The sequence below is a fragment of the Chiloscyllium plagiosum genome, unplaced genomic scaffold (assembly GCF_037043375.1).
Source record: "Chiloscyllium plagiosum isolate Xiang-an unplaced genomic scaffold, Cpla_swu_hap1 HiC_scaffold_42, whole genome shotgun sequence".
NCBI classification, from domain to species: Eukaryota; Metazoa; Chordata; class Chondrichthyes; order Orectolobiformes; family Hemiscylliidae; genus Chiloscyllium; species Chiloscyllium plagiosum.
Window position 1 is genome coordinate 51,664,934 of NW_028270180.1, and position 14,458 is coordinate 51,679,391.

Genomic DNA, 14,458 nt, shown 5'->3' on the forward strand with positions numbered 1-14,458 from the left:
ATTCTCCAACAGAATGGCATATGATCAGAACCAGGTTGGAGAAAAACCTAACAACGCTTTGCACTGTAATTAAATGGAATTGCATTACATTTCACTACCAGAGCAGATTTGTTCAAGCAAATTCGAAGGCAGGTTTGCAGATGGGAAAGCATGCAAGAAAGCTCAGCTCTTGTCCATGTAAAAGGCTGCAGTTGAAGAACAAAACAGTTTCTGCCCAGTTTCGAACTGGGGACCTTCCGCGTGGTAGGCGAACGTGATGACCACTACACTACAGAAACGAGCCACTGCCGCGCGTGCTCCGGCTCACTGGCGTCCAGCACTGAAAGTTGAATCCGTTCTACGTTTCACCTTTTTGTTTCCAATAGCTCGGAGGAGGCTATTACACTCAGAAAATTGCAAAGGTAATCGGGTGAGTTTCTGGATATGGTGCGTTGAGAGGGTTTGGGGCCAAATGCTGGGGAACGGGACTTGTTTAGTTTTGGCTATGTGGTGAGCATGGACGAGGTCCACCGAAGTATCTTTTTCCACGATGTACCCCAATAACGTCATGTTGCTTCCACCGGCTTTAAAGGATTACTTTTTAGCGGAGTTTGCCATCGCAGTCAGTGGCACAATCATTTAGTCTGTTCGACTGCTCACGGGAAAGGTAGTATTGTGAAACACTGCAGAAACGAACGACTTCCTTACTTTAGCTCCGACTGACCATACTCTGTGAAATTTTCACAGATCCTCAGCTGAGGATTTTTGCTGCTGGAAGTTACCTCAGAAACTCTGTTAAATCGAAATGTATTGAGCGAATCGCAAAACAGAAAGCATTTAACACGGAACACAAACGAAACTGGCATTTTCAGACACAGAGATGCATGAATGCTAAATGTGATACAGTCCGAGGGCATGAGTCATAAAGTAATCTCACAACTAACAACAGGGCATTTCCAAACGACTCTTTCAAACATACTGCAGCCTTAGTGCACCACCACTTTCCAGACAATGCTGAAAAGAGAGAAAGAAAGAACATAATAAGAATTGGCCGTAAAAAGTGAATTTCACCAATCACAGTCTCGATTAGATTACCTTTCCCTTCCGATGTTTCCAGGACGGAAATGGAAGATATTCAATAAGGTATGACATCGAAATTCATTGGGACGATTTTCCCATTAGCTAGAAACCCAAATAACCAACGAGTAGAGTCACCGTAGGACTTCGTTTCACAACAGCGATGAAATAACAGTCTCCATTCGGTTCCAGTAAAAGCTCAACTTGCCTGGGACGGCAGAACTGTTTGCGATTTTCCGCGCGGGAGGCGAACACGATCATGACAGTAGAGACATTTTGAAATATATGGCAGTATCCCACACCACAGTTAACTCCCTGGGAAGCAAACACATTTTACTTTTGTTTTCAAAATCAATAGACAGTGGGCAACGAAACAGCATTTCAACAAGCTGCAGCGTTGGAGTTGATCAGCAGAAATGGCAGTGGTGGGATTCGAACCCACGCCTCTTTCGAGACTGGAACCTGGATCCAGCGCCTTAGACCGCTCGGCCACACTACCAGACGGCAGCGCCGCCTCATTTTCTTGTATTTCCAATTGTCCTCCTGCATAACAACAGATGCAAAGTCACATGATAAGGGTTCCATGATTCCTCTCGGACTCGCACAGCTGCTGGGATGTCCTCTCGGACTCGCACAGCTACAATGTCAATTTCGCAGCAGATATTGATAGCCCATCAGTCCAGTCAAAAATCAATGGTAAGCTGAGTCTATCTTCTCAGACTCTTTTCAGCTACAAATGTATCTGTGAGTGCGTGAGAATATGGGTTCGCTTATGATTTGGTCAAATAACCATGAGCTGCTTGACATTACTGCAATTTCGAATCTCGCTTTGCTAAATGATTTCACCCATTGCTCGAAACAGGACGACTTTCACGTTTACACGGAACATGAAACACACCGGACGACAGGGAAAATGCACAAACCTGAGCAGGCCGTAATCCACATCATACCGTGCAGCATAGTTTCAGTCGCTGTGTCTGTTTTTTTTTTCAGAATAAGAGTCCCAAAGAATGTTCTCCACCCTAAAACCGGAGGTAACATTACAATCCGAGAACGACAGATCACATTGTGAGAATGCTCTGACCTCGGAGCCAGTTCTAGAAGCCACTTTCCTTGCCTTTTACCTTAACCGTGCAATGTGCTGCAGAGATGTTCACACCTGGACATGAGCCACATGGATACCAACTGCGTTGGAAACCTATGTGGGAATCGACGACAAGCGACTCAATAAATTTTGCTAAATTCCATGGTGCTTTTTAGAAATGCAGTTTCTGTTCACCTCAATCAAAACGGCAGTTTCTGAACATAGTAACAGAAGTCAAAAGGTAATTACCTCACCCCACCCTCACTCCGGAAGAGGTGCTAACTGCCCTTGAGTGCTTTTTGTTCTCGATGTGAAGAGCTTTCACGCCTGAGTCACCTTCACGTCTCTGGTTGCTGAGTGAATCACAAAGAAGGAATTTCACCAGAGCTGCAACTGCCTCACTTCTCCACTCGCCCTCCCCGTTTACATTTTCCTGCTCGTCAGTGATTTAAAGAAAACCAAATGGATGCGATGTCATTCTGTAGCCTCTCTGTCGATTCCACCGTTTCAGTTCCAACATGACTTAGATCTCGGGGCGGACCTTAATACTAGCGACGCTATGAATGCGCAAGTCGAAAGGTTCCTCTGAGAGTGCAATTTCTTTCATTGCTGTTGCTGATTGAATGAGCCACGAACGTGCGAATTGCTCCAAAACATGATTCAGGATATCTGGTGCCAATTCTCGCACGTTGAATCACGATTGACAGCTTCCAAATGAGGTCTTTCTGAGACGACCTTGGGGTACATTTGACAGACAGACAAGTTCAGGAATTCGTGGTGCGCTGTGACACCAGCGCATCAGCTTCTTTCCTGTCTTTGAACCGAGCCGTCGGCGCAAGGAAGGCAAATGCGGTACTGCTTTTCGTGGAAGGATCAGAAGGCGGTAACTACATTCTCCAACAGAATGGCATATGATCAGAACCAGGTTGGAGAAAAACCTAACAACGCTTTGCACTGTAATTAAATGGAATTGCATTACATTTCACTACCAGAGCAGATTTGTTCAAGCAAATTCGAAGGCAGGTTTGCAGATGGGAAAGCATGCAAGAAAGCTCAGCTCTTGTCCATGTAAAAGGCTGCAGTTGAAGAACAAAACAGTTTCTGCCCAGTTTCGAACTGGGGACCTTCCGCGTGGTAGGCGAACGTGATGACCACTACACGACAGAAACGAGCCACTGCCGCGCGTGCTCCGGCTCACTGGCGTCCAGCACTGAAAGTTGAATCCGTTCTACGTTTCACCTTTTTGTTTCCAATAGCTCGGAGGAGGCTATTACACTCAGAAAATTGCAAAGGTAATCGGGTGAGTTTCTGGATATGGTGCGTTGAGAGGGTTTGGGGCCAAATGCTGGGGAACGGGACTTGTTTAGTTTTGGCTATGTGGTGAGCATGGACGAGGTCCACCGAAGTATCTTTTTCCACGATGTACCCCAATAACGTCATGTTGCTTCCACCGGCTTTAAAGGATTACTTTTTAGCGGAGTTTGCCATCGCAGTCAGTGGCACAATCATTTAGTCTGTTCGACTGCTCACGGGAAAGGTAGTATTGTGAAACACTGCAGAAACGAACGACTTCCTTACTTTAGCTCCGACTGACCATACTCTGTGAAATTTTCACAGATCCTCAGCTGAGGATTTTTGCTGCTGGAAGTTACCTCAGAAACTCTGTTAAATCGAAATGTATTGAGCGAATCGCAAAACAGAAAGCATTTAACACGGAACACAAACGAAACTGGCATTTTCAGACACAGAGATGCATGAATGCTAAATGTGATACAGTCCGAGGGCATGAGTCATAAAGTAATCTCACAACTAACAACAGGGCATTTCCAAACGACTCTTTCAAACATACTGCAGCCTTAGTGCACCACCACTTTCCAGACAATGCTGAAAAGAGAGAAAGAAAGAACATAATAAGAATTGGCCGTAAAAAGTGAATTTCACCAATCACAGTCTCGATTAGATTACCTTTCCCTTCCGATGTTTCCAGGACGGAAATGGAAGATATTCAATAAGGTATGACATCGAAATTCATTGGGACGATTTTCCCATTAGCTAGAAACCCAAATAACCAACGAGTAGAGTCACCGTAGGACTTCGTTTCACAACAGCGATGAAATAACAGTCTCCATTCGGTTCCAGTAAAAGCTCAACTTGCCTGGGACGGCAGAACTGTTTGCGATTTTCCGCGCGGGAGGCGAACACGATCATGACAGTAGAGACATTTTGAAATATATGGCAGTATCCCACACCACAGTTAACTCCCTGGGAAGCAAACACATTTTACTTTTGTTTTCAAAATCAATAGACAGTGGGCAACGAAACAGCATTTCAACAAGCTGCAGCGTTGGAGTTGATCAGCAGAAATGGCAGTGGTGGGATTCGAATCCGCGCCCCTTTCGAGACTGGAACCTGGATCCAGCGCCTTAGACCGCTCGGCCACACTACCAGCCGGCCGCGCCGCCTCATTTTCTTGTATTTCCAATTGTCCTCCTGCATAACAACAGATGCAAAGTCACATGATAAGGGTTCCATGATTCCTCTCGGACTCGCACAGCTGCTGGGATGTCCTCTCGGACTCGCACAGCTACAATGTCAATTTCGCAGCAGATATTGATAGCCCATCAGTCCAGTCAAAAATCAATGGTAAGCTGAGTCTATCTTCTCAGACTCTTTTCAGCTACAAATGTATCTGTGAGTGCGTGAGAATATGGGTTCGCTTATGATTTGGTCAAATAACCATGAGCTGCTTGACATTACTGCAATTTCGAATCTCGCTTTGCTAAATGATTTCACCCATTGCTCGAAACAGGACGACTTTCACGTTTACACGGAACATGAAACACACCGGACGACAGGGAAAATGCACAAACCTGAGCAGGCCGTAATCCACATCATACCGTGCAGCATAGTTTCAGTCGCTGTGTCTGTTTTTTTTTCAGAATAAGAGTCCCAAAGAATGTTCTCCACCCTAAAACCGGAGGTAACATTACAATCCGAGAACGACAGATCACATTGTGAGAATGCTCTGACCTCGGAGCCAGTTCTAGAAGCCACTTTCCTTGCCTTTTACCTTAACCGTGCAATGTGCTGCAGAGATGTTCACACCTGGACATGAGCCACATGGATACCAACTGCGTTGGAAACCTATGTGGGAATCGACGACAAGCGACTCAATAAATTTTGCTAAATTCCATGGTGCTTTTTAGAAATGCAGTTTCTGTTCACCTCAATCAAAACGGCAGTTTCTGAACATAGTAACAGAAGTCAAAAGGTAATTACCTCACCCCACCCTCACTCCGGAAGAGTTGCTAACTGCCCTTGAGTGCTCTTTGTTCTCGATGTGAAGAGCTTTCACGCCTGAGTCACCTTCACGTCTCTGGTTGCTGAGTGAATCACAAAGAAGGAATTTCACCAGAGCTGCAACTGCCTCACTTCTCCACTCGCCCTCCCCGTTTACATTTTCCTGCTCGTCAGTGATTTAAAGAAAACCAAATGGATGCGATGTCATTCTGTAGCCTCTCTGTCGATTCCACCGTTTCAGTTCCAACATGACTTAGATCTCGGGGCGGACCTTAATACTAGCGACGCTATGAATGCGCAAGTCGAAAGGTTCCTCTGAGAGTGCAATTTCTTTCATTGCTGTTGCTGATTGAATGAGCCACGAACGTGCGAATTGCTCCAAAACATGATTCAGGATATCTGGTGCCAATTCTCGCACGTTGAATCACGATTGACAGCTTCCAAATGAGGTCTTTCTGAGACGACCTTGGGGTACATTTGACAGACAGACAAGTTCAGGAATTCGTGGTGCGCTGTGACACCAGCGCATCAGCTTCTTTCCTGTCTTTGAACCGAGCCGTCGGCGCAAGGAAGGCAAATGCGGTACTGCTTTTCGTGGAAGGATCAGAAGGCGGTAACTACATTCTCCAACAGAATGGCATATGATCAGAACCAGGTTGGAGAAAAACCTAACAACGCTTTGCACTGTAATTAAATGGAATTGCATTACATTTCACTACCAGAGCAGATTTGTTCAAGCAAATTCGAAGGCAGGTTTGCAGATGGGAAAGCATGCAAGAAAGCTCAGCTCTTGTCCATGTAAAAGGCTGCAGTTGAAGAACAAAACAGTTTCTGCCCAGTTTCGAACTGGGGACCTTCCGCGTGTTAGGCGAACGTGATGACCACTACACTACAGAAACGAGCCACTGCCGCGCGTGCTCCGGCTCACTGGCATCCAGCACTGAAAGTTGAATCCGTTCTACGTTTCACCTTTTTGTTTCCAATAGCTCGGAGGAGGCTATTACACTCAGAAAATTGCAAAGGTAATCGGGTGAGTTTCTGGATATGGTGCGTTGAGAGGGTTTGGGGCCAAATGCTGGGGAATGGGACTTGTTTAGTTTTGGCTATGTGGTGAGCATGGACGAGGTCCACCGAAGTATCTTTTTCCACGATGTACCCCAATAACGTCATGTTGCTTCCACCGGCTTTAAAGGATTACTTTTTAGCGGAGTTTGCCATCGCAGTCAGTGGCACAATCATTTAGTCTGTTCGACTGCTCACGGGAAAGGTAGTATTGTGAAACACTGCAGAAACGAACGACTTCCTTACTTTAGCTCCGACTGACCATACTCTGTGAAATTTTCACAGATCCTCAGCTGAGGATTTTTGCTGCTGGAAGTTACCTCAGTAACTCTGTTAAATCGAAATGTATTGAGCGAATCGCAAAACAGAAAGCATTTAACACGGAACACAAACGAAACTGGCATTTTCAGACACAGAGATGCATGAATGCTAAATGTGATACAGTCCGAGGGCATGAGTCATAAAGTAATCTCACAACTAACAGCAGGGCATTTCCAAACGACTCTTTCAAACATACTGCAGCCTTAGTGCACCACCACTTTCCAGACAATGCTGAAAAGAGAGAAAGAAAGAACATAATAAGAATTGGCCGTAAAAAGTGAATTTCACCAATCACAGTCTCGATTAGATTACCTTTCCCTTCCGATGTTTCCAGGACGGAAATGGAAGATATTCAATAAGGTATGACATCGAAATTCATTGGGACGATTTTCCCATTAGCTAGAAACCCAAATAACCAACGAGTAGAGTCACCGTAGGACTTCGTTTCACAACAGCGATGAAATAACAGTCTCCATTCGGTTCCAGTAAAAGCTCAACTTGCCTGGGACGGCAGAACTGTTTGCGATTTTCCGCGCGGGAGGCGAACACGATCATGACAGTAGAGACATTTTGAAATATATGGCAGTATCCCACACCACAGTTAACTCCCTGGGAAGCAAACACATTTTACTTTTGTTTTCAAAATCAATAGACAGTGGGCAACGAAACAGCATTTTAACAAGCTGCAGCGTTGAAGTTGATCAGCAGAAATGGCAGTGGTGGGATTCGAATCCACGCCTCTTTCGAGACAGGAATCTGGATCCAGCGCCTTAGACCGCTCGGCCACACTACCAGACGGCAGCGCCGCCTCATTTTCTTGTATTTCCAATTGTCCTCCTGCATAACAACAGATGCAAAGTCACATGATAAGGGTTCCATGATTCCTCTCGGACTCGCACAGCTGCTGGGATGTCCTCTCGGACTCGCACAGCTACAATGTCAATTTCGCAGCAGATATTGATAGCCCATCAGTCCAGTCAAAAATCAATGGTAAGCTGAGTCTATCTTCTCAGACTCTTTTCAGCTACAAATGTATCTGTGAGTGCGTGAGAATATGGGTTCGCTTATGATTTGGTCAAATAACCATGAGCTGCTTGACATTACTGCAATTTCGAATCTCGCTTTGCTAAATGATTTCACCCATTGCTCGAAACAGGACGACTTTCACGTTTACACGGAACATGAAACACACCGGACGACAGGGAAAATGCACAAACCTGAGCAGGCCGTAATCCACATCATACCGTGCAGCATAGTTTCAGTCGCTGTGTCTGTTTTTTTTTCAGAATAAGAGTCCCAAAGAATGTTCTCCACCCTAAAACCGGAGGTAACATTACAATCCGAGAACGACAGATCACATTGTGAGAATGCTCTGACCTCGGAGCCAGTTCTAGAAGCCACTTTCCTTGCCTTTTACCTTAACCGTGCAATGTGCTGCAGAGATGTTCACACCTGGACATGAGCCACATGGATACCAACTGCGTTGGAAACCTATGTGGGAATCGACGACAAGCGACTCAATAAATTTTGCTAAATTCCATGGTGCTTTTTAGAAATGCAGTTTCTGTTCACCTCAATCAAAACGGCAGTTTCTGAACATAGTAACAGAAGTCAAAAGGTAATTACCTCACCCCACCCTCACTCCGGAAGAGGTGCTAACTGCCCTTGAGTGCTCTTTGTTCTCGATGTGAAGAGCTTTCACGCCTGAGTCACCTTCACGTCTCTGGTTGCTGAGTGAATCACAAAGAAGGAATTTCACCAGAGCTGCAACTGCCTCACTTCTCCACTCGCCCTCCCCGTTTACATTTTCCTGCTCGTCAGTGATTTAAAGAAAACCAAATGGATGCGATGTCATTCTGTAGCCTCTCTGTCGATTCCACCGTTTCAGTTCCAACATGACTTAGATCTCGGGGCGGACCTTAATACTAGCGACGCTATGAATGCGCAAGTCGAAAGGTTCCTCTGAGAGTGCAATTTCTTTCATTGCTGTTGCTGATTGAATGAGCCACGAACGTGCGAATTGCTCCAAAACATGATTCAGGATATCTGGTGCCAATTCTCGCACGTTGAATCACGATTGACAGCTTCCAAATGAGGTCTTTCTGACACGACCTTGGGGTACATTTGACAGACAGACAAGTTCAGGAATTCGTGGTGCGCTGTGACACCAGCGCATCAGCTTCTTTCCTGTCTTTGAACCGAGCCGTCGGCGCAAGGAAGGCAAATGCGGTACTGCTTTTCGTGGAAGGATCAGAAGGCGGTAACTACATTCTCCAACAGAATGGCATATGATCAGAACCAGGTTGGAGAAAAACCTAACAACGCTTTGCACTGTAATTAAATGGAATTGCATTACATTTCACTACCAGAGCAGATTTGTTCAAGCAAATTCGAAGGCAGGTTTGCAGATGGGAAAGCATGCAAGAAAGCTCAGCTCTTGTCCATGTAAAAGGCTGCAGTTGAAGAACAAAACAGTTTCTGCCCAGTTTCGAACTGGGGACCTTTCGCGTGTTAGGCGAACGTGATGACCACTACACTACAGAAACGAGCCACTGCCGTGCGTGCTCCGGCTCACTGGCGTCCAGCACTGAAAGTTGAATCCGTTCTACGTTTCACCTTTTTGTTTCCAATAGCTCGGAGGAGGCTATTACACTCAGAAAATTGCAAAGGTAATCGGGTGAGTTTCTGGATATGGTGCGTTGAGAGGGTTTGGGGCCAAATGCTGGGGAACGGGACTTGTTTAGTTTTGGCTATGTGGTGAGCATGGACGAGGTCCACCGAAGTATCTTTTTCCACGATGTACCCCAATAACGTCATGTTGCTTCCACCGGCTTTAAAGGATTACTTTTTAGCGGAGTTTGCCATCGCAGTCAGTGGCACAATCATTTAGTCTGTTCGACTGCTCACGGGAAAGGTAGTATTGTGAAACACTGCAGAAACGAACGACTTCCTTACTTTAGCTCCGACTGACCATACTCTGTGAAATTTTCCCAGATCCTCAGCTGAGGATTTTTGCTGCTGGAAGTTACCTCAGAAACTCTGTTAAATCGAAATGTATTGAGCGAATCGCAAAACAGAAAGCATTTAACACGGAACACAAACGAAACTGGCATTTTCAGACACAGAGATGCATGAATGCTAAATGTGATACAGTCCGAGGGCATGAGTCATAAAGTAATCTCACAACTAACAACAGGGCATTTCCAAACGACTCTTTCAAACATACTGCAGCCTTAGTGCACCACCACTTTCCAGACAATGCTGAAAAGAGAGAAAGAAAGAACATAATAAGAATTGGCCGTAAAAAGTGAATTTCACCAATCACAGTCTCGATTAGATTACCTTTCCCTTCCGATGTTTCCAGGACGGAAATGGAAGATATTCAATAAGGTATGACATCGAAATTCATTGGGACGATTTTCCCATTAGCTAGAAACCCAAATAACCAACGAGTAGAGTCACCGTAGGACTTCGTTTCACAACAGCGATGAAATAACAGTCTCCATTCGGTTCCAGTAAAAGCTCAACTTGCCTGGGACGGCAGAACTGTTTGCGATTTTCCGCGCGGGAGGCGAACACGATCATGACAGTAGAGACATTTTGAAATATATGGCAGTATCCCACACCACAGTTAACTCCCTGGGAAGCAAACACATTTTACTTTTGTTTTCAAAATCAATAGACAGTGGGCAACGAAACAGCATTTTAACACGCTGCAGCGTTGGAGTTGATCAGCAGAAATGGCAGTGGTGGGATTCGAATCCACGCCTCTTTCGAGACAGGAACCTGGATCCAGCGCCTTAGACCGCTCGGCCACACTACCAGACGGCAGCGCCGCCTCATTTTCTTGTATTTCCAATTGTCCTCCTGCATAACAACAGATGCAAAGTCACATGATAAGGGTTCCATGATTCCTCTCGGACTCGCACAGCTGCTGGGATGTCCTCTCGGACTCGCACAGCTACAATGTCAATTTCGCAGCAGATATTGATAGCCCATCAGTCCAGTCAAAAATCAATGGTAAGCTGAGTCTATCTTCTCAGACTCTTTTCAGCTACAAATGTATCTGTGAGTGCGTGAGAATATGGGTTCGCTTATGATTTGGTCAAATAACCATGAGCTGCTTGACATTACTGCAATTTCGAATCTCGCTTTGCTAAATGATTTCACCCATTGCTCGAAACAGGACGACTTTCACGTTTACACGGAACATGAAACACACCGGACGACAGGGAAAATGCACAAACCTGAGCAGGCCGTAATCCACATCATACCGTGCAGCATAGTTTCAGTCGCTGTGTCTGTTTTTTTTTCAGAATAAGAGTCCCAAAGAATGTTCTCCACCCTAAAACCGGAGGTAACATTACAATCCGAGAACGACAGATCACATTGTGAGAATGCTCTGACCTCGGAGCCAGTTCTAGAAGCCACTTTCCTTGCCTTTTACCTTAACCGTGCAATGTGCTGCAGAGATGTTCACACCTGGACATGAGCCACATGGATACCAACTGCGTTGGAAACCTATGTGGGAATCGACGACAAGCGACTCAATAAATTTTGCTAAATTCCATGGTGCTTTTTAGAAATGCAGTTTCTGTTCACCTCAATCAAAACGGCAGTTTCTGAACATAGTAACAGAAGTCAAAAGGTAATTACCTCACCCCACCCTCACTCCGGAAGAGGTGCTAACTGCCCTTGAGTGCTCTTTGTTCTCGATGTGAAGAGCTTTCACGCCTGAGTCACCTTCACGTCTCTGGTTGCTGAGTGAATCACAAAGAAGGAATTTCACCAGAGCTGCAACTGCCTCACTTCTCCACTCGCCCTCCCCGTTTACATTTTCCTGCTCGTCAGTGATTTAAAGAAAACCAAATGGATGCGATGTCATTCTGTAGCCTCTCTGTCGATTCCACCGTTTCAGTTCCAACATGACTTAGATCTCGGGGCGGACCTTAATACTAGCGACGCTATGAATGTGCAAGTCGAAAGGTTCCTCTGAGAGTGCAATTTCTTTCATTGCTGTTGCTGATTGAATGAGCCACGAACGTGCGAATTGCTCCAAAACATGATTCAGGATATCTGGTGCCAATTCTCGCACGTTGAATCACGATTGACAGCTTCCAAATGAGGTCTTTCTGAGACGACCTTGGGGTACATTTGACAGACAGACAAGTTCAGGAATTCGTGGTGCGCTGTGACACCAGCGCATCAGCTTCTTTCCTGTCTTTGAACCGAGCCGTCGGCGCAAGGAAGGCAAATGCGGTACTGCTTTTCGTGGAAGGATCAGAAGGCGGTAACTACATTCTCCAACAGAATGGCATATGATCAGAACCAGGTTGGAGAAAAACCTAACAACGCTTTGCACTGTAATTAAATGGAATTGCATTACATTTCACTACCAGAGCAGATTTGTTCAAGCAAATTCGAAGGCAGGTTTGCAGATGGGAAAGCATGCAAGAAAGCTCAGCTCTTGTCCATGTAAAAGGCTGCAGTTGAAGAACAAAACAGTTTCTGCCCAGTTTCGAACTGGGGACCTTTCGCGTGTTAGGCGAACGTGATGACCACTACACTACAGAAACGAGCCACTGCCGTGCGTGCTCCGGCGCACTGGCGTCCAGCACTGAAAGTTGAATCCGTTCTACGTTTCACCTTTTTGTTTCCAATAGCTCGGAGGAGGCTATTACACTCAGAAAATTGCAAAGGTAATCGGGTGAGTTTCTGGATATGGTGCGTTGAGAGGGTTTGGGGCCAAATGCTGGGGAACGGGACTTGTTTAGTTTTGGCTATGTGGTGAGCATGGACGAGGTCCACCGAAGTATCTTTTTCCACGATGTACCCCAATAACGTCATGTTGCTTCCACCGGCTTTAAAGGATTACTTTTTAGCGGAGTTTGCCATCGCAGTCAGTGGCACAATCATTTAGTCTGTTCGACTGCTCACGGGAAAGGTAGTATTGTGAAACACTGCAGAAACGAACGACTTCCTTACTTTAGCTCCGACTGACCATACTCTGTGAAATTTTCACAGATCCTCAGCTGAGGATTTTTGCTGCTGGAAGTTACCTCAGAAACTCTGTTAAATCGAAATGTATTGAGCGAATCGCAAAACAGAAAGCATTTAACACGGAACACAAACGAAACTGGCATTTTCAGACACAGAGATGCATGAATGCTAAATGTGATAAAGTCCGAGGGCATGAGTCATAAAGTAATCTCACAACTAACAACAGGGCATTTCCAAACGACTCTTTCAAACATACTGCAGCCTTAGTGCACCACCACTTTCCAGACAATGCTGAAAAGATAGAAAGAAAGAACATAATAAGAATTGGCCGTAAAAAGTGAATTTCACCAATCACAGTCTCGATTAGATTACCTTTCCCTTCCGATGTTTCCAGGACGGAAGTGGAAGATATTCAATAAGGTATGACATCGAAATTCATTGGGACGATTTTCCCATTAGCTAGAAACCCAAATAACCAACGAGTAGAGTCACCGTAGGACTTCGTTTCACAACAGCGATGAAATAACAGTCTCCATTCGGTTCCAGTAAAAGCTCAACTTGCCTGGGACGGCAGAACTGTTTGCGATTTTCCGCGCGGGAGGCGAACACGATCATGACAGTAGAGACATTTTGAAATATATGGCAGTATCCCACACCACAGTTAACTCCCTGGGAAGCAAACACATTTTACTTTTGTTTTCAAAATCAATAGACAGTGGGCAACGAAACAGCATTTTAACAAGCTGCAGCGTTGGAGTTGATCAGCAGAAATGGCAGTGGTGGGATTCGAATCCACGCCTCTTTCGAGACAGCAATCTGGATCCAGCGCCTTAGACCGCTCGGCCACACTACCAGACGGTAGCGCCGCCTCATTTTCTTGTATTTCCAATTGTCCTCCTGCATAACAACAGATGCAAAGTCACATGATAAGGGTTCCATGATTCCTCTCGGACTCGCACAGCTGCTGGGATGTCCTCTCGGACTCGCACAGCTACAATGTCAATTTCGCAGCAGATATTGATAGCCCATCAGTCCAGTCAAAAATCAATGGTAAGCTGAGTCTATCTTCTCAGACTCTTTTCAGCTACAAATGTATCTGTGAGTGCGTGAGAATATGGGTTCGCTTATGATTTGGTCAAATAACCATGAGCTGCTTGACATTACTGCAATTTCGAATCTCGCTTTGCTAAATGATTTCACCCATTGCTCGAAACAGGACGACTTTCACGTTTACACGGAACATGAAACACACCGGACGACAGGGAAAATGCACAAACCTGAGCAGGCCGTAATCCACATCATACCGTGCAGCATAGTTTCAGTCGCTGTGTCTGTTTTTTTTTTCAGAATAAGAGTCCCAAAGAATGTTCTCCACCCTAAAACCGGAGGTAACATTACAATCCGAGAACGACAGATCACATTGTGAGAATGCTCTGACCTCGGAGCCAGTTCTAGAAGCCACTTTCCTTGCCTTTTACCTTAACCGTGCAATGTGCTGCAGAGATGTTCACACCTGGACATGAGCCACATGGATACCAACTGCGTTGGAAACCTATGTGGGAATCGACGACAAGCGACTCAATAAATTTTGCTAAATTCCATGGTGCTTTTTAGAAATGCAGTTTCTGTTCACCT

General features: G+C 45.4%; 6 non-coding genes across 6 annotated transcripts; all 6 read right to left on the reverse strand.

Moving 5' to 3' along the window:
• Positions 1-205: 205 nt before the first annotated feature.
• trnag-acc (transfer RNA glycine (anticodon ACC)) lies at positions 206-278 on the reverse strand. The gene has a single exon. It is a non-coding gene; the product is annotated as a tRNA-Gly (tRNA).
• Positions 279-1,473: 1,195 nt separating this feature from the next.
• trnal-cag (transfer RNA leucine (anticodon CAG)) lies at positions 1,474-1,555 on the reverse strand. The gene has a single exon. It is a non-coding gene; the product is annotated as a tRNA-Leu (tRNA).
• Positions 1,556-3,236: 1,681 nt separating this feature from the next.
• Positions 3,237-3,309, reverse strand: trnag-acc (transfer RNA glycine (anticodon ACC)). Its single transcript has one exon. It is a non-coding gene; the product is annotated as a tRNA-Gly (tRNA).
• Positions 3,310-6,266: 2,957 nt separating this feature from the next.
• On the reverse strand, positions 6,267-6,339 carry trnav-aac (transfer RNA valine (anticodon AAC)). Its single transcript has one exon. It is a non-coding gene; the product is annotated as a tRNA-Val (tRNA).
• A 2,957-nt stretch (positions 6,340-9,296) lies between these two features.
• Positions 9,297-9,369, reverse strand: trnav-aac (transfer RNA valine (anticodon AAC)). Its single transcript has one exon. It is a non-coding gene; the product is annotated as a tRNA-Val (tRNA).
• Positions 9,370-12,326: 2,957 nt separating this feature from the next.
• trnav-aac (transfer RNA valine (anticodon AAC)) lies at positions 12,327-12,399 on the reverse strand. Its single transcript has one exon. It is a non-coding gene; the product is annotated as a tRNA-Val (tRNA).
• Between the last annotated feature and the right edge of the window lie 2,059 nt (positions 12,400-14,458).